Source organism: Myotis myotis, unplaced genomic scaffold (assembly GCF_014108235.1).
Source record: "Myotis myotis isolate mMyoMyo1 unplaced genomic scaffold, mMyoMyo1.p scaffold_m19_p_1, whole genome shotgun sequence".
NCBI classification, from domain to species: domain Eukaryota; kingdom Metazoa; phylum Chordata; class Mammalia; order Chiroptera; family Vespertilionidae; genus Myotis; species Myotis myotis.
The window spans coordinates 126110340-126134720 of record NW_023416313.1 but is presented as its reverse complement, the minus strand read 5'-3'; the positions used below and the strand labels follow the sequence as shown (position 1 = coordinate 126134720).

Here is a 24381-nt window from a genome sequence, read left to right as displayed (position 1 = left end):
ACTCATACGGGGAGAAGCTGGTCTGTCCGGCAGCAGGCGAACTTGAAGGCGGCTTTCCCTCAGAGGTGCTTGCAGCAATTAGCAGGTCACTGAGACCCAAGACACCAGGCGGAGAATCAGCCATAGCTCCTTGATCCGCCCTTTGATTCCCTGAGACCCCGCCCCACCCAGGCTTCGGCAGAGGCTTTTGCATGTGAATGTACCTAACTGCAGCCAAGCCAGGCAGACCCGGAACTTCCAAGAGAAGGCCCAAGGCCCCGCAGCGGCTTGCATTGCTTCACAGCTGAGCCTCTTCGTGGCTCCTGCTGTGTGGCGTCAGGCAGAGGCTGAATTAGCACCTCCTTAGATCCAGGAACCACTGTACCCAGTGGTCAGAGGGGGACCATCCAGATTGCAACTCCTCAGATCCATAAGGGACACACTCAGGGAGCAGACTCAGTGAGCACCAAAGCCCCACTGAAGCAAGTCTTGCCCCAGAGGGGTGTCTTCAGCACAGAAGTTCTCCCACTTTAGACACAGCTGATTCTCACAGCCAATTGGCCTGGAGCTCAATTCCTCCCAGTGATCCTACAACAACCAAGGCACCAAGAGTGCACCAAGAGTGTCCACCCCAGGTAACTGGGGAGGCTGAGCTACTGGGCCCTACAGGACACCTGGCGCGCAGGGCCACTCTATCAACACAGGGAAGCTGCCAAAATGCGGAGACAAAGAAACAGGTCACAAATGGCAGAAATGGAGGAAAGCAAACGACTGGATATAGAGTTCAAGGCCACGTTTATAAGGTTTTTCAAGAATTTTATGGAAACCGCCAATAAATTTAATGAATCCCTCAATAAGTATAGTGAGACCTGGAGGACATGAAACAGGACCAACTAGAAATTAAGCATACACTGACTGAAATAAAGAATAATTTACAGAGATCCAACAGCAGACAAGAGGATCCCAAGAATCAAGTCAAAGATTTGAAATACAAAGAAACAAAAAATACCCAACCGAAAAAGAAAAAAGAAAAGAGATTCCAAAAATATGAAGATAGTGTAAGGAACCTCTGGGACAACTTCAAGCGTACCAACATCAGAATTATAGGGGTACCAGAAGGAGAGAGAGGGCAAGATATTGAAAACCTTTTTGAAGAAATAATGACAGAAAACTTCCCCTACCTGGTGAAAGAAATGGACTTACAAGTCCAGGAAGCGCAGAGAACCCCAAACAAAAGGAATCCAAAGAGGAACACACCAAGACACATCATAATTAAAATGCCAAGAGCAAAAGATAAAGAGAGAATCTTAAAAGCAGCAAGAGAAAGACAGTCAGTTACCTACAAGGGAGTACCCATATGACTGTCAGCTGATTTCTCAACAGAAACCATGCAGGCCAGAAGAGAGTGGCAAGAAATATTCAAAGTGATGAATAGCAAGAACCTGCAACCAAGATTACTTTATCCAGCAAAGCTATCATTCAGAATAGAAGGTCAGATAAAGAGCTTCACAGATAAGAAAAAGCTAAAGGAGTTCATCACCACCAAACCAGCATTATATGAAATGCTGAAAGGTATTCTTTAAGAAGAGGAAGAAGAAAAAGGAACTCTTACCATTTGCCATAGCATGGATGGAACTGGAGAGCGGATAAATACCACAGGATCTCACTCATTTGTGGAATATAATGAACAACATAAACTGATGAACAAGGACTGATCCAGAGACGGAGAGGCATTGATTGGACTGTCGGGCCTTGGAGGGAAGGTAGGGGAGGGTGGGGGTAAGGGGGAAAGATCAACCAAAGGACTTGTATGCAAGCATATAGGCCTAATCAATGGACATGGACAACGGGGGGGTGAGGGCATGAGCGGGGGGGTGGGGGGGTAGAGGGTAACGTGGGGACAAGGACACATATGTAATATCTTAATCAATAAAAAATATATTTAAAAAAAAAAGAAAATGATACTAGCTATAACAATTTATATTATTGCAGAATATGCAAATTTAGGATCAAGATCCTAATATATAAATAAGAAAAATATGACAGTTAAGATTTGAAAATAAAGAAAAATGAATAATAAAAAAGTATGAGGGAAAACATTTAATCATGTACTTATAAGTTACAAAATAAAATGACTTTGAGAAACAGCTTTTTCATTCTCTTAAAGGAGCCACATTTTTAAAAAAGAAATCTAATATTGTCAAGATAAGAGGTGATAGCAAACTTTTGGGAAGAAATATAGGAATATGTGATGAGAGACACAGTAATGTTCAGATATTTCACTTGTAGGACTTTAGGTATAAATATTTTCCCTATTATAAATCTTATATGTAGAAAAATGCTCAATTTAGAGACTAATATAGACATTAATGTAAAATAGTATAGTGTCTTAAATGATCATTTTTGAAGACGCCAGAACAATTGTCCAATAGAACTTTCTGTATTGATGGAAATATTCTGTAATTTACACTGTCCAATAATGGTCGCCTGAGCACTTGAAGTATGGCTAGGGCAATTGAGGAACTGAATTTTAAATTTTATTTAACATTATTTAATTTTAAATACATGGGGCCCCTGGCTGGTTTGGCACAGTGGATGGAGCGTCAGCCTGTGGACTGAAGGGTCCGGGGTTCGATTCCAGTCAAGGGCACATCCTGGGTTGCGGTTTTGATCCCCAGTGGCAGGTGTGCAAGAGGCTATTGATGATTCTCTCTCATCAATGATGTTTCTATCTCTCTCTCTCCCTCTCCCTTCCTTTTGGAAATCAATAAAAAAAATATATAATTTAAATATATGGGTCTAGTGGCCACATTACTGAACAGTGCAGCTCTAGAAATATTAAGTGTATGTGGAAAATATAATTAGTACATTTATTTATATGTCATTACTACAAGCATGTAAATATTTATATGTACATACAGAAAATGATATAATTAAAATACTTGTGTTAATATTGAAGGGAATGGGTGATTTTTTAAAAATTTTATTTAAAAGATCAGGTGGAAATTTGGGACAAACTGTTGAATCTCAGAGAGAAGGGGGTGGGGAATGCGTGGGAAGAGATTAACCAAAGAAGTTATATGTATATATGCATTGCCCATGAAAACACACAATAGGGTGGTTAAGGCCTGGCGCAGCGCCGGAACCCTGTGCTGTGGGACAAGGGGAAGAAAAGAAGGGGGAGACATCTATAATACTTTCAACAGTAAAAATAATAAAATGAAATTAAAAAAATAAAATAAGAACAAAACAACAACAAAAGATCAAGTGAAAATAATGCAGTGCTCCAGCACTGTACTGTTCAATATGGTGGCCACTAGCTGAATATGGCAATTTAAGTTTAAATCAAGTAAAATTTAAAATTTAGTTCCTCAGAGTGCTAAGAGACAACATTATCACAAGAATTAAAAGAATCAAGAGTGGAAAGTTGGTGTAAACAAGCCTTATTAACACCTTTACTAATTTACTACCCAAGTCCAAACTCTTTAGATTCCTCACTAATGATACCCAAACCTTTCTTAGATTCCTTTCTAATGAGTACTAACTTTCTTTTGTCCTGTCAATTTCTTAGGTAATGAAAGCATTAATAGAACTTACCAAGTAAAGATGTTTCTTTGTGTAAAAAGCATAAAAAGCTGCCTGATTCAGTGATCTCTTTGAGCCTCATTTTATGATCTAAGCATCATATTATGATTCTCCCATACACACATATTAAATTGTTTTTTCTCCTGTTAAAAAAAATTTTTTTAGTACAATCACGCTAGTTATATTTCAAGTGGTCAACAGCCACACATGGCTAATGTCCACTCTTTGCACAGAGTCTGCTCTGAATATTTCTACCAACATAAAACGTTCTATTGTATAGTGCTGCAGAAATAACTGATGAAAGCAATATACTGGAACAAATCATTGATAATTCATTAGTCAATAATTTCCAAAGACAAAGGAATTAAAACTGGAGGTTGGATTCAGCCAAGAAGTGTACGGAACAATATAAGACCCTACTCTTGTGAGCTAGATTAGAATTTCATAAAGTATGGGCAGCAGACTAGTGCTGGTTATATCAGTCTGTGAATAATGCTTACTCAGTTTCAATACATGTTTACAAACTTATGTATTTTTATAGCAAAGTGATATTTCTGTGTCATCCATGTACATCACCTATCTCATCTCACTAAGGAGAGACTGGTATTATTAAAAAACTGCTGAGAGAGTTCTTTGTAGTATGAGCAATAGTCTGTGAGCATGCATCCACACTGGAAATAAAAACAGTCCTTCACAGTATGAGAAACATTGATCAAGATAAAAAAGAGAAAATATATTATTCAGGGCAGTTTTGTAAGGGACTTAAAATAGTTGTTAGTTTAGCTTAATAATCTATACTTGCAAGTGAAATTAAAAATTGAACACTAAGTCTCTGAATGTGGTAAACTTAGACTTCAGCCCTCCTGCTAGTGAAAATGATGCAAAAGATTCATTATCCACCACTGTGAGTAAGAATTTTAAAGGAGTTCCTAGTTAGTGCCTCTACCTTGGGGAATTTGTTTCCTTTTTCACCCTCCTAGGTCTAGGAGATTGAACCATCTAGTGCAGTGGTTCTCAACCTTCCTAATGCCGCGACCCTTTAATACAGTTCCTCATGTTGTGGTGATCCCCAATTTCATTGTTACAAATTGAACATAATTAAAGCATAGTGTTTAATCACAAAAACAATATGTAATTGTATAGGTGTTTCCAGTGGTCTTAGGCGACCCCCAAAGGGGTTGTGACCCACAGGTTGAGAACCACTGATCTAGTGGCATCCTTTCCTTTCAGCAAAATTTCCAATTATTTTTATTTGTCTTTACCTTTTTAAATCTCCTTTGGCATATTGTTGCATTTAGTTCATTGGAACTATTTTCATCCCTTACCCCCAAAGTTAGTTTCAAAGGTTTGCAAAATGTCCCAAATAGGAACATTATTTTAAATTAAGTGAGCTTCTACAGTTTTGTTTTAAAATATTCTTTTTCACATTTTAAGCTTGATTCCCTGATACAAGATATTAAGTTGAATTATTTGTAACATGTAGGCAGTTTTTTTTACTATAATTAAGGCCTAATGTGTCAGCTATAGCATTATTTTAATGATACGGGGTAAGCATAAATTCTACATTTACTACCTGTTCCCTTATTGTGGTTTTGGTTCTACATTACATGGTTTCTATACTCTGAAATGAAATGCTCCATACACCTAGTGTTCGGGTTTTTTTTGAGAACTGATTCTTCTTTGTAGAATTTAAGGTCAAATGGAATCAAGTATTCTATAACAGTTCTGATTCTACTGGCCTTACATTTTTATTAAAATATATATACATTCTCAGTCCTTTATCAGTATTATTGACTTACCTCTTCCTAATTTCAGTGTTTCGTTCTTTTCTCCATAATTTATCAAATTTGGAAAGAGTTGGAACACAGTTGAAGGAAATTAATCTGTTTTTAGTAATAATCTATGTTACAGAAAAATAAATGGATATTCAGCATTTCTTGTTAAATTTTGTTTTTTAAGATTGAAAAAATGTATATATTTACTTAAATATGAAAATCATACTGATAAAATCTTCTGATTTCAGTTTAATATTATGGGAATGATTTATTTAGGCAGAATTATAGATATAGATAACCATATTACCACTTGGCTTATATAGACCTACTTTTCAAAAGGTGAAAATTAATTAATAATAAAATATTAAGAAGGGATGTTACATTTTATCTAAATATTTTTATTCTTATATTTGATAATGTATTTTTACGGTAGAGTGTATGATTTCTTGATCTTAAAGTATTCCATTTCTTTTCTGAAGTTTGGGTTATAATATTTGTATAGCATTTTCTCATAAATATTTTATGATATAGCACATCAAAAACATTAAATTATTTAATATGTGATTAAAATTTGATATTGTTAATATTATTTTATATAATATTTTCAAATTTTTCAGAACATTTGTAGGCTAATTGGTTTCTTAAAGTTTTAATTGATTTTTAAAGAGAGAGAGAGAGAGAGAGAGAGAGAGAGAGAGAGAGAGAAACATTGATTTGCTGTTCCACTTATTTATGCATTCATTGATTTATGTGCCCAGACCTGAGATTGAACCCATAAACTTAGTGTATGAGCTACCTGGCCAGGACTAATCGTTTTATTTTATGCACATTTCAACCTAGAGAATATTCGCTAATTGCTTAATATTATTTCTATTGTTCCCATTTTTTTTTTTTTTTTTTTTTTTTAGTGTTTACTATGTACCAGGAACTAGTTGAGGCTCTATAAAATAATTATTTTTAAAAAATTCATTTCCTCTGGGAGCTTAAATTATAGTAGGTTACTTCATATATGATTCTGTAACATTTAACACAACTCAAAGTGCTACTTTTGTCAAGAAATGCATGTTATTGGAGTATTTAGAAATTTAGAGATATATAGAGAGACAGGACAACATTTCTTCTAGCTCTGTTTAGCTGTTTGCTTTTTAATGAGTTTAGCTTTGCTATTTTTTTAAATGGAATTTACAACTGTGATAATTTGGCAACCCAAAATTTGTCCATATTTTTCTCAACTTCCCAAATGATAGTTCAGTGCTGGGGTAGAAGTTGAACTAGTCACTTTAGATTTGGGGTTTAAGAAGTAATATTTGAAGCATACAGCATTATTTAAGGGAGATAACTTTTTCTTTGAAAGAAGAGAATGTGATTTTTGAAATACTCAAGATCTTATCTAATTTATTTTCTTCAGAGCCTACTTTCTGTAATATGGATAAATTTGAACCAAATGGTATAATCTCAGTATAATCGTTTACTCTTCTTTCCTTCTTTAGGAAAATTTTAAACTTCCACCTCAAGAAGATTAATAAGAGGTTCCTCTTGCACCAAGAAAGATCTGCAGATCTTTTTCAGTGTTCTTGGAGGTGTGGGGTGTGAGAACTTGATCAGTTTGTGTCAACCACCTTGTTCTCTAAAGGTAAGCGCTATGTAGTGAATGCACACTCATGGGCCCAAGCTCCTAAAGCAGGACTGGTTTTGGAATGCTCCATGGAGGGATTGAGACTATCAGACTTTCTCACAGAAGGGGGTCTAGGCAGCCACTTGTGGGCAGGACATCACATACATCAATCAAGAGATGGTTTTCATTGTTTAGAAGGGAAGCATGTTCTTGAAATGTATGGATGGTTTTTTTAAAATCCCAATTATAGTAAAACTTGCCTTTTAGTTCAGTGTGCATCTTAAATAAGTTTAGTGAATGCTGTGGTTGATTCCTCATCAAGAACTCTCTTAGATATTTTGAAATTTGCATTCAAGAATTTTGAAACAGTGACATCATTTAAGCAGTCTGGTGACTTAACAGTTTAAATTTATATAACTAGCTTTGAAGAATTGCTTTTCGTGTTCTTTTTGAAGTTGTATCTTACCTTTACTTCAAAGTAAGTCCCTCAAATCATTTTTAATCTGTATTAAGCTTCAGAACATAATAGAAGCAAAAGCCTTTAATCTCTAGTGGGTATATGATCTTAAAATTTCTTATGCCAGATCCTAATTGAAAAAAAATCAGCAGCTTTTTTCCTATCTTGCAACTTTTTCCTGTCTTTAGGAAATAAATATATACATTGATTCCACAAGGAAACCTAATAAAGTATAAATTAATGTCTCATCTTTACTGTTAAACTCTAACATCAGAAAACCTTATTGTTCTTTTGCACAATCTATTGACACCTCTCAAAGTGACCAATTCTAACATAAATGGTCATTTGCTGATGAAGACATCAAATCCTTCCAACTGATATTGGAAACTTTAGTTCTACAAGATGTGAAATTCTTATGAAAAATAAAATTTGGGAGATATCGGCTGATTTTTGTCTGGCAGCCCTATCTTTGTTAATAATAAATTTTATGATCTCTTAAAACAGTTATTCTTCCAATATTTGTATTATAAAAGATATTAAGAAGGGTAAAAACCCTTTGTGCTTGCTCTTAGAATGAGAAAAACTACGAACTTTTTTGAAAAGACCTTGAGAACCAATTTACTTTTTTGTATATTAGTAGTTGGGGAGTTAGAACTAGTCTTGCTTATTGTAACTGTAGGCAACTTTAAAAGATTTAGATTTTCAAAGTAGAGATTATATAAGTTATAGTACTGAAGAAATAAAGATTACTAGATACTTAATTTCTCTGTAATTTTTGAATTTTTATTTGTGAGAGCATATTAAATATTTTTAATCTTTACAATAGCATGGAACAGAATGGATGAATGCCTTTGCTCTTTCAGCCATTTGAGAAAAAAATTTGAATAAAAAGCCAAACCTACTGAAAATGTAACCTAAACTAAAGCTTTATTATACCTGAATTTTTTTATTCTAAAAATCCTGCCCCTTTTAAAAATAAGCTCTGTCTTAGGATAGTATTGGCAACATATTTTGTAAAAAGGAAAATTTATGTCACCATTCTGAAAATCATATTGTAATTTCAAATCTGTAATGTAGCATGAATATATAAAATGGGGACCACTGGGACTAGAGTATCAAAAGTTAGGTATTTTTCCAACAGTTCTTATTGATAGTTTATATCACTTCAACTCATAGTAGGCAATAAAATAAAGTATTGTTCTATGATTTTGATGAGATACAGGAGTGAAAACTCAACACAACGGTACTGAAGGATTCTTCTATCAGAACTACTATCTGGGAGATTTTTAAAAAATATATGCCTAGACATACTTTATACACACATATATATATTAGTGCTTATTTATTTTTAAAGGATCATAGCTAATCTATGGAAACAGTCCCTACTAGAAATTTAGTTTTGTTGGTGTGCTCATGTTCCAAGGCAGCCCTATGTTTACCAATATTGATTTTTTAGGGAAAGAACAAGGAAATTCTAGCCCAACCCTCTCCTTGTAGCCATGTAGACCAGCACTGTCCAGTAAAAATATAATGCAAGCCACATATGTAATTTTAATGTCCTGTTGACATCACATTAAAAAGTAAAAAGAAACAGGCAAAATTAAGTTTAATTAATTTTATTTAACCTATTATATCTAAATATTATTTCAACATATAATCAGTATAAAATGTATGAAATGTTTTACTTTTTTTCATACTAAGTATTCAAAGTCTGTAGTATATTTTACATTTATAGAGCATTTCATAATGAACTAATTAGCCACATTTTAAGTGCTCAGAGCCACATGTAGCTAGTAGCTGTTTTGTTAGACAGTGCAAATATAAACCAAGAGTGAAGCTCCCATTTTAGCATCGTCGAATGTAAAGTCTGTTGGGTATCCCTCTGAATTCCCTGGTTTAGAGTGCCCAGATATAGCAAAAAACAGCAACAAAAAGACAGGATGCCCCTTTTAATTTGAATTTCAGTTAAATAACAAATAATAGTTTAGTGTAGTCATGTTTCATGCTGTATTTGGAACATACGTATAAAAATCATTTATCTGAAATGCAAATTTAATCGATTGTCTTGTATTTTATCTGGTAATCCTACCATGGAATCTTGTAACACTAGAAGGTAAAGAATCTCTTCCAATGAGGAGAATTTTGATAACCCTCTGAAAATCAATATGCAAACCAGAAACTGTGGCCCATTTCTTCCTAAATCTCTAAGATGTTTAAGACAGAAAAAGGGGCTTACAAAACAGGGACTCAATTCTTACATATTTAAACATTTTAAATCTAAATTATTACATTAAGCTGTAAGGCTTATGAAATTTTATAAATTAAATGATTAGTTACTTGAGTTTATAAAATATAAATTGCCTAGTAGCACATTACTAGTATTACATCTTATGAAAATCAATTCACCCTTGGTGATAATCTTAGCAGTTTTCAAGATCCTGGCTATTTCAAGTTATTTTCCTACCATTGTTTACCACTGCTGCTATCACATAATTTTCAAGTTGGCAAGCATTAACACAAAATATTAAATTGCTGAATGCCAGGATAAGGCTTACTTTATAAGTACTTAAGTACTTATAATTCTCTGCTCTGGTGTTGACCAGTGGATCCCAATCCAGTAAGCAACCTGCCAGCTCTTATATCAGTGTCTGTAATTCCTCCTAAGGACTCTTTCACAAAGAGTCCATTCTTCTTTTTAAACATTTTTTAATGTTCAAATGTTAGGACCATTTTTGAAGCATGTAGTAGTAGTTCTTTAGTAATATTTTATCACCCTTAAGCTCTAGAGAAGAGATCATTTATAATGCATGTTCTCTGTGGACAGCAGTTACACCAATTCCACACTTCCTCTAGGGAAAACACTTGCCTTTACCAGATGGATGACTACAGGTGACAACGCTGCTTCATTACCAAATAGGTAGGTAGATCCAGCTGCCAGTGTGGTTTGACAGTTTAGCAGTTCAGTTTAAGCCATGGCGCATTCCAAATCCATTCATGCTTAGGAGAATGTACCCAAGAGTGTGGATATGTTTATACTTACTGCATTTCCTTCAGAGAACAAGAATTATAGGTAAGTTTTTACTTTTTCTGGCACTTATCCAACAATTATTGTTAAATAAGAAATTTACGAATCTGAAAGTATTTCCCTTTCTCCAAAACAGTCACCTTAAAGTTCTCAAATATAGCCTACATTACATAGTTTTTTTCTTCCTCACTCTAAGAAGGAAATTAACTTGGTGGTGGTGGAATTGGGAGGAGACAACTTATTGTCATTTGTAAGCTGTGAATATCACATATTTCATGTCTATAAATAACTTAGGTTTCTGTCAGAATCTTAATTTGCCTAACTTCTAATGTCTAAGATATGAATTACTTTGTCAAATTATCACCTACATCTATATATATGAAAGCCTAAATGACTGATCAACTGGTTGCTATGATGTGCACTGACCATCAGGGCACAGATGCTCAACTCAGGAGCTGCCCCCTGGTGGTCAGTGCACTCCCACAGCGGGAGCGCCACTCAGCTGACCGACAGGCACCAGTTGCCAGGCTCACGGCTGGCTGGCGAGCGCAGCTGCGGCAGTGTGAGTCTCTTCTGCCTCTGCGTCAGCACTACCGGAGCAGCGGTGGCAGGCACAGTGGGCCAAGCTCAGGCTCCTCCCCTGCCACCTTCCACTTTGAGCACCACTAGATCCCTCGGGGGATGTCGGACTGTCAGTTTCAGCCCAATCCCCACAGGCCAGGGGATCGTGCCAAAACCGGCAGTCTGACATCCCCTGAGGGGTCCCAGATTGCGAGAGGGCACAGGCCAGGCTGAGGGACCCCACCCGTGCATGAATCTGTGCACCGAGCCTGTAGTCTATATATAAATAAGGCATTCAGCCTTTCCAAGCTAATATCTGTAACAGCAATGAGTAAATTAACGGATTATTTGGGTTTTTACTTTTATTCTCAAAACTGACTTCCTTTTGTTTAAAGGCTTTAAACTTATTATTTCTGAAACCAAAATTTAAAGCTACAAAATACTTAAACTATACTCTAGCTTTGTTTTTATTTTTGTTTGTTTGTTTTTTTGCCCAGTGATAATTTGGATGAGCTTCAAAAGGTCTGTAAATCCCCTGAAATTATATAATCAAATTTTGTCTGTATATTTTTTTTGCTGCAAAGAGTACCCATAATTTTCATCATATTCTTGAAGGGTTTTATAACAAAAGATTTGGGGAACCACAATTGACCTAGTTTAATATTACTTTTTGGACAAAGAAACCGAGTTTCAAAGAATATAAATTACTTGCCTTCATTCATTAGAAATGTAATAGTTGCAAACAGCAAAGTTTATTTCTAAAATGCATTCTGCATATTCTTAGAAGGAAAAGGTTTTAACATGCATTAATTAAACTTGAGAATACCAGCCTAAATGAAAGCAGTTCATTTGTTTATAGTTTCTTATGTTCTATCCTTCGTCAGATGGTACATAAAATAATGACCTTTGTGACAAATTCTTATAGATAGATTTTTAAAAAAGAATTATCTATTTTTCTCTTTTTTAAATCCTACCTCCAAAATAATTACCAAAACCCAAGAAAATAGGTGAATAACATTATTTTTGTTATTTTCAGAGTGTTAGAAAAGCAATTAATTGCCTATTAATAAACATTACACTGAATATTGTTGGGACACTTTCTGGTTCTGAGCCCTTGTTAAAGAAATTCTATAGTAGATTGTATATATTTCAGTATTACAGTAATACTGTAATAATGGTAAGTAAGCTAATTCTATAATTAAGGAGACTAATTTCTTTTTTAAAAAATATTTTTTATTGATTTTTTTAAAGAGAGGAAGGGAGAGTGATAGAGAGTTAGAAACATCGATGAGAGAAACATAGATCAGCTGCCTCCTGCACAGTCCCTACTGGGGATGTGCCTGCAACCAAGGTACATGCCCTTGACCAGAATCGAACCTGGGACCTTTCAGTCCACCAGCCGACGCTCTATCCACTGAGCCAAACTGGTTTGGACAGGAGACTAATTTCTTTCTCAAAATAAAAGAATATTTTTTTCCTTTTCTTGGTATTTGCCAGTGAAGTCTGCCTAATTCAAGATTTAATGAATTTATACCATGAATGTTAGAATATAAATAAATTTGAGGAATGATACAAAAAAAAGCAGTTGTTTCCAAAAAGGGATAGAAAAAATGAGACAACTTACAGTACTACCTGTATTTTTCATTTAAATTTAATTATTAAAAATTCTAAAATGTGTAGTATATAAAGCTCATTATAGAAAATGGCATTGGTTTCTAAAAGAGATTACAGTTTTGTTACTTCTGTCTCCTTTGGACATTATCACTCAAGTTAATTATCACTCATGCTCTTCTGCTTTTTAAATAAGCCAGATTTTGTTTTCTATCCAGGAAGAACAGTCTGTGAATACCACTCAGTAAATCCCTGTGTTACTTACCTGGTGTTGAATTTAAACAAAAACTTATTTTACTATTAGCTAATCAAATTATTTTAAAAGCTTAAATTCTTCTTAAGAACATTTGCAAATATATATAAATACATATTTTTAAGTTGAGTTAGACAGATGTTAAATGTTCTGTTCGCACACTGTAACAATTGACCTACTCAGTCAGTTTACTAAATCATTGCCTTGGTTTTCATGGAAGATTAAAAGTAATCAAGCATCTGAATATAGAGACATGGACATTTGTAATCAATTTTATTTCAGAACTAGAGGCCTGGTGCACAGATTTGTGGGGTCCCTCGGCGTAGCCTGCAGGGATCGGGCTGAAACTGGCAGTCCAATGCCGCCTGCCGCTCCTGCCTGCCGCTCCTGCTCATTCCGGCCCCACTGCACCTGCCGCCACTGCCACTTGGTAGGCTCGCTGCTGCTCTGCTGCAGACTCTGGACTGCAGTGGCCAGCCTTGAGCCCTGCATCTGGCGCCTGCCAGTTAGCTGAGTGGCGCCCGCGCTGTGGGAGTGCACTGACCACTAGGGGGCAGCTCCTGCATTGAGCATCTTCCCCTGGTGATCAGTGCACATCATAGAGACCGGTCGCTGAGGCTTTTATATATAGATTATTTAAAACAGAACTTTTCAAATAAGAACTATGAAAAGTGACTTCTCTCTGTTTGCCTACATGCATGGATGGCTTCTATTTTTCTGTGTATAAACAATTCAGCATTTAACTCTTTAAGCCTCATATATCAATTTTTTTTCTTTTTTTTTGCAATTTCACTGCTTGTATTGCAGTACACAGACTTTGAAACTTTGATACAACTACCTGCCATGTTCTAGTATGGGAAATAAATTTATTCAATCAGCCATCAAATATATAGAGAATTATGCAAATAGAGTGATAAATAAAAGACATTTCCTGTCCTTTTAGAATTTATAGTATATTAAAGATGTGTGATGGAGCAGTGCAAAGGGAAGATAGCATTGGTAACCTAATCTGGGGGTCAGAGATAACTTCCTTGCAAAACTGAAATTTTAACTGAACCTGAGGCATTATTAGGCATTAGTCAAAATGGGAAGACAGAATAAACATATATGTGAGGGCTCTGAAGGAAGAAAGACATATTCAAGTTAAGAAACTATGGAGAGATAAAAAGATAAGACTGCATGGTAAAATATTTTTAAGTTATTATTAGACTAGAGGCCCAGTGCACGAATTTGTGCATGGGTGGGGTCCCTCAGCCTGGCCAATCGGGGTCGATCGGGGGGGCCAGCTGGCCAGGGGGAGGGGCTGTGGGAGGTTGGCTGACTGCAGGAGGTTGGCTGTGGGAGCATGCTGACCACCAGGGGGTAGCTCCTGCATTGCGCGTCTGTTCCCTGGTGGTCAGCGTGTGTCATAGCAACCGGTTGTTTGGTCACTTAGGCTTTTGTATATATAGATATTTGGCCTTTGACCTTTAGCTTAAGAGCAGTGGAAGATATCGAACATCATATTTGTATTTTTTCTAAAATGTTTTATTAAAGCCTAACATGTACATCTAAAAACATGAGCATATTGTAAGTATATTTTCACAAACTGAATATACCTGTATGACCATCACCTAGATCAGTGACGGCGAACCTTTTGAGCTCGGCGTGTCAGCATTTTGAAAAACCCTTAACTCTGGTGCTGTGTCACATATAGAAATTTTTTGATATTTGCAACCATAGTAAAACAAAGACATATTTTTGATATTTATTTTATATATTTAAATGCCGTTTAACAAAGAAAAATCAACCAAAAATATGAGTTCGCATGTCACCTCTGACACGCATGTCATAGGTTCGCCATCACTGACCTAGATGAAGAAACGGAACATTATCGGCTTCCCAAAAGTTTCCTCTCATCTTTCCTTTCAGTCAGTCCTACCCACCCCCATCCTCTAAGGTGAACTCTTGCCTGACTTCTTACTGCATAGATGATATTGCTCCATGTTGTATTTTATGTAAATCGGGTCATCCAGTATATGCTCATTTGAGTGAAAGAAGCCAGACCATAACATGATTATAAGATTCATCCATATTATCAAGTGTGGTTGCTGGTCATTCTCATGGTTGTATAATGTTCTGTCATTTGTACCATGAGATTTATATTTTTCTGAGATTGCCACATCTGATGTGAAGTCGGTTAAGTCTCAGCGTACATCTGGGAGAGTGATAATGGGGTTTGAGCGAGTGTCATGACAGTGAGGATGAAGAGAAGTGGGCATATTAGAGGGAAATTTATGAGTTAGAATTTATAGGACATGGGATTAAATAGCTGAGGTAATGAAGAATACAGAAATAGCAAGGATAACTCAACAGGTTTCTGACTGGGCAGAAGTGGATGGGGTGCCCTTTATTAAGTCCAAACACTGGAGAGGAATGGCTTATTGTTTGAATTTTAGTGATAGAGGAGGATAATTAATTCAATATATGATATATTTGAGGTACTTCTGAAACATTACACAGGTCTGCTTTATACAACAAAATACATATTGATTGAATGCATGACTTTACATTCATTAATAACAGTGTGCTAATAAAGAGCTCTTCTGCATATGGAAAGTTGTAAATCTTGACTATTCTTCACCTCTAAATTTCACCAGATACTCTTTTTCTAAATGTTAGTAGGAAGGGTTTCGTCACATCTTTTGTTTTTTCTTTATATACCACCCCCCCCACACACACACACAGGAAAGGGCAAAAGTGTGTTTACATTTGTTTGTATAGAAAGTAATACAATAATCCTATATAATAAAAGCCTAATACACAAATCGAATAAAGGGCAGAACGACTGGTCAGTGGGGGGCGGGGCTGGTGAGCAGGCAGTGCCTGGCCAGCCAAGGCAGGTGCCAGTAGACAGGGAGGGGATGGCAATTGGGGGGATGAGGTGGGCAGTGGCGACATTGGCCCACAATTGCCTTCTGCAGAAGGGGGTCAGATAGCCATTAGTTGAACATTGGCTTTGTCACCAGATAGCCATCATTGGGACATCCCCCAAGGGCTCCTGGTTTGCGAGAGGGGGTGTAGGCCAGGCTGAGGTACCCCCGCCCCCCTCTGAGTGCACGAATTTTCATGCACTGAGCTTCTAGTTAATAAATAATACAAGAATAAATTCTGTATTTCATATACTCACAACTATAAACCTACATTTGCCCCATCCTGTAGAGTGTACTTCCTCCGAAGTATCACTAACTTTATATGCAAGCAAAGTTGCCTTCTGATGTATATGATATACTTTCAAACTTTAGAACTTATTTCTATCATCATAGTCTTTCCTTTAATTAGCACAGTAACCACACCTTACATTTACTTTATTTAAAACGATTAACCTAGTTACATGGCAAGACCTAAAGTGACTAAAATAAATTTTGATAAGAAAAAGGAAAAAAATATAATAATGGGTTAAAACCTGCAGCCTGAGCACAGCCTAAGCAGGGTGCCACAGGGAGACCCTGAGTGTTAGAGAGTCGGATGAAAGCACCTCCTTTAAAAGGTACCAAAGGGGTGGAACTGGAACTGTGAACAAGGAGTTTCGCCTACTTTACAGTGCTGCCTGGGACTGTTGGTGCCCTTGAGAAATTTTATGGGAAGAGAAATAAAAGGTATAGCACTGAATAAAATGAATGCCTAGAACATAACTAGTAAACTAGATAAACTCAGCAGTTTACCCAGTTTACACCAATCAGTTATGATTCAGCACTGTATTTAGACCATAAAATTTGAACTAAAGATCATGTCCATGAAAAAAAAAAACTCAGTAATTTTATTCATGATTTCCATTTAAGAGAATTTTACCCATCTTTGGCTTTGTCACCAGATAATAGTTTTTTTAAAAAATTAAATGTTTTATTTCTTGGAGGGTTTTTTCCAAATTTTTGCCAATAGTGTACATTGACATAGTGAAATGAAACCAGTACTTTCAGAACCCACTTAATTAATTTAGTTAACAAACACATTGAAATATATATCATATTTATAATAGTGTTATATAGCCTAAGGTGATGATGCAAAGAAGTAGTTCTGCCTTTTGCTACTTGCACTATAATTGAGAGACTTAGAACATACAAAAACATTATGATATAATACAAATTGTTATAAGAGTAATTGATTGAATAGTGTTGAAAGAGCAGGGAAACCAGGGGAAGGAAATTATAGGCTATGATATCAAAGAAGAAATGATGGAGGTGGTAGACTTTAATTTGGGTCTTGATGGACACATAAGACTTGAACAGGTGTGGCAAGAGCACTGTAGACAAGGGTAACATGAGAACAAGTGCAGAAAAAAAATATGGCATATACTAGTCACAGTGAGAAATGGGCCACACTGCAGCAGAAAGCACAACTGTGTGGAGAGAAGTTTTATTAAGGTTTGACCATGTGTAAGCTTTGAATTACTCAAAATGTATCATACTTAAGAGCATGGATTATTATCTTGATTTTTAGATTATCTGTAAGTATAGTTTTACTTTACTTGTCATAATGTAATTATTTATATTTTTATCTTTGTAGAAACCCTATGTGAAATCACCTGACGGAATGAAATGCTTGTGATTTTTAAGTTCATAGAATCTTCACATAGGAGCTGTGGATTAGCTTCAGGGAGATTGAGTCTCTGAAATTAAGGCTAAAGTTTGGATGTATATTTTTTTCTGGAGAAAAGAGTCCATTGCCTTTTTCAGAGTCTTAATGGATCTGACAATACAAAAGAACTTAATAAAACAGCTCTTGCTCTCCTGACTTAAAAAATATTTTTGATCTAACTCCTTTGTGTGCGTGTGTGTGTATTTAATATAGGGGATAAAAATGTCCTTATATTTTATAATGTTATAATGCTTTCCCTTTCTCTCACTGGTACAGTATTTAAGAGATAATCCTGAAAAGTGCATCAATTGAATTGATTATGTAACCAGAGATAGTGTCTTTTTAATGAATTCAATTCCATGGCTTTCAGTAAAAGAACACTAAATTGCTTTTTTAGATTCAGGCACATTGCTGCATATACTATATCAAGTAGAAATTTGTTCCTATTTTTGGACAAACATATTACATATCTCCTTGCTACAGAATTTAAAACATTTGAACTAAATAATCCAACTTCAATCCTGAAATAGGGCTCACCTGAATCATGTTTAATCTTGTATCCAACTGTTTAAAGCAGAAGTCAACAAATTATAGTCCATGGGGCAAATCTAGTTTTAGGCCTGTTTTTATATTGCTCATAAGCTAAGAATTGTTTTCACATTTAAAACTGGAAATTATGAAGAAGAAGAAGAAGAATATGCAACAGACTGTATGTGGCTCTCAAAGCCTAAAACATTTACTGTCTGGCTTTGGTTTTTTGTTTATTTTGGGTGTTGTTTTTTTTTTTTTTTTTTTTTTTTTTGGCAACCATTAGTTTAAATTAGTTCAGTTTTTAAACTCTCTAAAATACATGCTATTCTACCAGATGATGTATTGCTTGTAGATCGATATTTTGGAAGTTGAGTATATCTGTATAATTCAAGCAAAGTTGATTAGATAAGGTAATCTGTTTTCCATACTGGGTATTCAGCTAATAGTTCAGATTCTGGAGTTGGAAGTGTATGAGCAAAATGTGAACTTAATGCTCTATTTCAAATATCTATATGAATATAAAAATAGATCTTATTCTTCATGAATTAATAATGTAGCAACCACAATACAGATCTATTGATGAATATTAAAATATAATTTTATATTTAATATAAAAATATAATCTTTACTTTTGAAGATACCACTTACCTGAAACAAGTATATGAGATAAAGGCAAGAGAAAATATACATCTAACTAATAAAGTGCTGGGCAAGGCAGTTGCTGAAAAGATGTTATTCATTGGTTTGTTCAACATTTATACTAATTTATGGAACTGTTAAATATATTTTTACTTTTTATATTATTAATGCCAAGATACTGTGATTCTTTCAGATAAATATTGAAATATGTTTATTAATGGAGAATTATATGTCATAATTAGTGAGTCTCAAAAACTTTGGGCAATTCTGACTTAATTCTTCTGTATCTTTAATTTTTCTCTCAATACTGACTAAATCATTTCCATCAACATACAAATAATACAGTTTCTTTCTCCCATCTTTCCAGTTACAACTAATCTCTGAAAGAGTTGTTTATAATTTCTAAATTCAGTTTCGGTAAGCCCTGCCACTGCATTAGAATTGCCCTTCTTACTGTCCCCCAGGCTGGTCACTTCTCAGTCCTCATCTTACATGACCTGGCAGCAGCATTGAATATTTTCTTTATTTGGCATTCAAATACCACTCTCTTTGTTTTGCCTCCTATGTCTCTGGCTGCTACTTCCAATCTCCTTTGTTGATTCCTTCTCACTTCTCCAACCTTTAAATTGGGAATGCTTCAACACTGAGAATTTTCTGTTCACATTTACTCCCTAAGTCACTTTATCCAGTATCGTAGCTTTAGATGTCCATTCATTTGCTGATGAGCAGAAGTCATTTATTGTTCTCAGAATGTAATATAGTAAACTAAACTCCTTATCTTCCCCCCCACTAAAACCTCCTTCTCAGCTTTCCCCTTCTCAAAAAATAGCAACTGCATTCTTTTGATCAGCCTTGGTGTTACCCTTGATACATTGAGTTCTTTCTCCCCACATCTGATAATTCCCCACATCTCTGTCATCATATTGTCTTGTTTGTACAGTTAAGATATATCCAAAATTTAATCACCGATCACCATTTCCACTGTTATATCTCTGATCAAGTCACCTTCCTGTCTTGCTTGTATTATTGCAAAAGCCTCCTATAATTGGTCTTTCTATTTCTGCCATTGATTTACTTCAGTCCATTCTTAATACAGCAGGTAGAGTAATTATATTAAAAACTAGAGGTCTGGTGAATGAATTCATGTACCAGTGGGGTCCCTTGGCCTGGCCTGCAGGATTGGGCCAAAACCAGCTCTCCAACATCCCTCGAAGGGTCCTGGATTGCAAGAGAGCACAGGCCAGGCCGAGGGACCCCACTGGTACATGATCGGGGTTGGGGAGGGACACCAGAGGTTGGCCAGCCAGAGAGAGACCATGGAAGGGCTCCAGGACGTGTCTGGCCTGTCGTGCTTAGTCCAGATCAGCCGGACACCAGCATAAAGCTAACCTACCAGTCAGAGCATCTGCCCCCTTGTGCACATCATAGCAACTGATCGACTGGTCAACTGTCTGCTCCCTGGTGGTCAGTGCATGTCATAGCAAGCGGTTGAGCGACCTTAGCATATCATTAGTATATAACACTTTGATTGGTTGAACGGACAACCAGACAGCATGTTAGGCTTTTATTATATAGGATGTGTGTGTGTGTGTGTGTGTGTGTGTGTGTGTGTGTGTGTGTATTATTTATTTATTTTTAGAGAGAGTGGAAGGGACGGGAAAGACACAGAGAGAGAAAAATCATGTGAGAGAGACCTATGGATTGGTTGCATCCCACACATGCCCTGACCTAGGGTTGGGGATCAAGACTGTCCTTGATCTGAATCAAACTTACAAACCTTCAGTCCATAGGCCAATGCTCTAACTACTAAGCAAAACCAATTAGGGTTATTTACATTAAATTTAACATTTCTAGTAGTTCAGTCAGACAACGGGGTGAGAGAATTAGAAAACAAAACACATGAAAATATATTACAATAACAAGAATAAACACCTCACAACACTTATAGTGTGACCCATGACTCGTGTTTTAGTTAAATCCTGTGTTGTCTCAATGTGTGCCCTTAGTGTGTTTAGACCTCACTCTCTGTGTAACTATCACACATATACCTTGCAGCGTATGACCTTTGGTATAAACATTAAACAAGTTTTAAAGACTCTAAAGCATATGTTTTAGGACAAAATTCTGTCAACCAATACAAAATATTTAAACTTATTTCTGCCAATGAACATAAAACCAGGTTTCCTCATTGATAGTCATTATTGAGTCAGATTATAGTGAAGGAAAAGTGTGGGGTCTACCCAGGAGATGGGGTTCTGAGTATGGACTAACAGCTCAGGCAGCCTGTTTACAGTGAACATACCAAACAAGGCACAGCTCCTATTCACCACAGAGAATGATCTGATTGACTCTTCTTTCACTTACTCCTCCTTTCATAGTGAGCACAATAATAGTGTATGGGCATAACATGGGACATAATATGTCCCCTTTATACAAATATGAGATGGGAGGGTTTTCAAACATACACCCTAAATAAGTATAAGATGAGTGCCACACACTGATATTATGGAGGTTGGCTGGAAGCAGGTATCTGGGATTGATTTAGCTTCTGTAATTGAAACTTTGTTGCCTTTTGTGGAGACCACAGCTGGCCAGGGCAGGCAGGAAGCTTGGCTTCCTCCATAGCCGGGGCAACTGAGCCTCGGGCTTGCTCCAGCTCCGTGGCTGCTAGTCGCCATCTTGGTTGGGTTAATTTGCATATAGTTGCTCTGCTTGGCTGGTGGGTGTGGCTTGGGCGTAGTGAAGGTATGGTCAGTTAGCATCTTTGTCTTTTATTAGTGTAGACTAGAGGCCTGGTGCACAAAAATTTGTGCACTCAGGGGGGTGGGGGGGTCCTTCAGCCCGGCCTGTGCCCTCTCACAGTCTGGGACCCCTCAGGGGATGACCACCTGCTGGCTTAGGTCCGCTCCCCGGGGGATTGGGCCTAAGATGGCAATCAGACATCCCTCTGGCAACCCGGCAGCCCTTAGGGGATGTCCACTTGCCAGCGGGAGCAGGCCTAAACTGCAGTTGGACATCCTTAGCGCTGCTGAGGAGGCAGGAGAGGTTCCCACTACCACCGCTGTACTGGCAGCCATCAGCCTGGCTAGTGGCTGAGCAGAGCTCCTCCCATGTGAGAGTTCCCTAACCACCAGGGGGCAGCTTCTGCATTGAGCGTCTGCCCCCTGGTGGTCAGTGTGTGTCATAGTGACCAGTCATTCCCAGTCTTTCTGCTGTTAGGGTCAGTTTGCATATTACCCTTTTACTGTATAGGATAGAGGCCTGGTGCACGGGTGGGGGGTGGCTGGTTTGCCCTGAAGGATGTCCCGGATCAGGGTGGGGGTCCCGCTTGGGTGCCTGGCCAGCCTGGATGAGGGGGGGATAGCTGTTTGCAGTTGGTCACACCTCCTTCAGGTTGGGGGTCCTCACTGGGGTGCCTGGCCAGTCTGGGTGAGGGGCTGAGGGCTGTTTTCAGGCTGGCGGGTGATTGAAGCTCCCAACCTCTCCTTTTTTTCTTTTTTTTTATTCTGGGATTTATTTACCTTCTATGGCTGTCACTGGAGCTGAGAGCCAGCTTTAGCTCTGAGGCTTGGCTCCAGCTCTGAAACCTCGGCTGCTAAAAGCAGGTATCTGGGTTTGTTTGGCTTCTATAATTGAAACACTGTTGCGGCTCCAGCTCTGAGGCCCAACTGGCTAAAAGCAGGTTTCTGGGGTTTGTTTAGCTTCTATAATTGCAACATTGTTTCTTAGAGTGCAGCTCAGAGCCCAGCAGCGGCAGGCAGGGACCCTTGGCTTCCTCCATCACTGGAGCAAGCAAGCCTCCTGTTTGCTTCAGCTGTCTGGCTGCCAGCCGCCATCTTGGTTGGCAGTTAATTTGCATATCGCCCTGATTAGCCAATGGGAAACGTGTCGGAGGTACGGTTAATTACCATGTTTGTCTATAATTAGATTGGATTAGTTTCAGATATACAGCATAGTGGTTAGGCAATCATGTGCTTTAAAAAATGTTTTCATGGTATTTCTAGTAACAACTGAGACCGTTTATAGTTATGATAATATTATTGACTATATTTCCTATGCTGTACTTTACATCCCCATGACTATTTAGTAACTACCAATCTGTACTTCTCAATCCCTTTACTTTTTTTCACCCAGTCCCCCAAATCCCTTTCCTTCTGGCAACCATCAATCTGTTCTAGGGGAAATGGTTTTAATTTTTACCCATTGAGTGTGATGTTGGCTGTAGGTTTGTTATATAAGGTTTTTATTATGTTGAGGTATGATCTTTCTATTCCCACTTCGCTGAGAGGTTTTTTTTTTTGTTGTTGTTGTTGTTGTTTTTATCAGGAATGAGTGTTGGATTTTGTCAATTGCTTTTTCTGCATCAATTGATATGATTATGTGATTTTTGTCTCTCAATTTGTTTATGTGATGTATCGCATTTATTGATTTGAGGATATTGTACCAGCCTTGCATCCCCAGGATAAGTCCCACTTGGTCATCGTGTATGATCTTTCTAATGTAATTCTAGATCCAATTTGCTAGAATTTTGTTGAGGATGTTAGCATCTATATTAATCAGGCATATTGGCCTGTAATTTTCTTTCTTTGTGGTGCCTATATCTGGTTTTGGGATTAGTGTAATGCTGGCTTCATTGAAAGAGTTTGGAAGTGTGCCCTCCTCTTGGATTTTTTAGAATAGTCTAGGAGGATAGGTTTTAGTTCTTTGAATGTTTCGCAAAACTCTTTATGAAGCCATCTGGACCAGGGCTTTTGTTTGCTGGAAGTTTTTTTGATTACTGCTTCAATTTCATCAGTAGTTATTGTTCTATTCAGGTTTTTGTTTTCTTCCTGATTGAGTTTTGGAAGCTTGTACTCTTATAAGTATATGTCCAGTTTCTTCTAGGTTGTCCAGTTTGTTGGAGTACAGTTGTTCAGAACATTTTTTTTTTTTGCAAGCCTTCGTATGTCTGTGGGGTCTGTTGTTACTTCCTGTCTTTAATTTCTGATTTTGTTTATTTGCGTCCTCTCTCTTTGTTTCTTGGTGAGTCTGGCTAGAGGTTCATCAATCTTGTTTATCCTTTCAAAGAACCAGGTCTATTTTTAGTGATATTTTTTGTCTCTATGGCGTTTATTTCTGCTCTGATCTTTATTATGTCCTTCCTTCTGCTTACTCTGGGCTTTTATTGTTGTTCTCGCTTTAATTCTTTAAGTTATAGGGTTAGATAATTTATTACCATTTTTTTTCTTGTTTTTTGAGGTAGACCTGTAGATCTATGAACTTCCCTTTCAGGATTACTTTCACTGTGTTCCGTTGATTTTGGATTGTTCTGTTTTCATTGTCATTTGTTTCCAAGATGCTTTTTATTTCTCCTTTGATCTCATATTAACCCAATCATTGTTTAATAACATGCTATTTAGCCTCCAAGTGCTTGATTTTTTAAATTACTTTTTTTAAAAAATATATTTTATTGACTTTTTACAGAGAAGAAGGGAGAGAGAGAGTTAGAAACATCGATGAGAGAGAAACATCAATCAGCTGCCTCCTGCACACCTCCCACTGGGGATGTGCCCGCAACCCAGGTACATGCCCTTGGCCGGAATCGAACCTGGGACCCTTCAGTCCACAGGCCGACGCTCTATCCACTGAGCCAAACTGGTTTCGGCTTTTAAATTGCTTTTAATGTATTTGATTTCTAATTTTATGCCATTTTGATCTGAGAAGATGGTTGATATGATTTCTGTCTTCTTGAAT

General features: G+C 37.0%; 1 protein-coding gene across 21 annotated transcripts in view; it reads left to right on the top strand.

Moving 5' to 3' along the window:
* The window catches only part of ZEB1 (zinc finger E-box binding homeobox 1), a 305104-nt gene that overhangs the window by 89874 nt on the left and 190849 nt on the right, over positions 1–24381 (top strand). For 7 of the 21 annotated variants that reach the window (XR_004974243.1, XM_036351409.1, XM_036351429.1 and 4 more), the window contains 2 exons: positions 6830–6972; positions 10265–10328. The exons of 8 other annotated variants lie outside the window; for them this stretch is intronic. The gene's annotated coding sequence lies outside the window, so the exon portion shown is untranslated. Of the gene's footprint in view, positions 1–6829; positions 6973–10235; positions 10329–13143; positions 13185–17406; positions 17425–18646; positions 18665–24381 lie in introns of those variants that run through there. 6 more of the 21 variants (XR_004974244.1, XR_004974249.1, XR_004974248.1 and 3 more) reach the window with 6 other exon arrangements.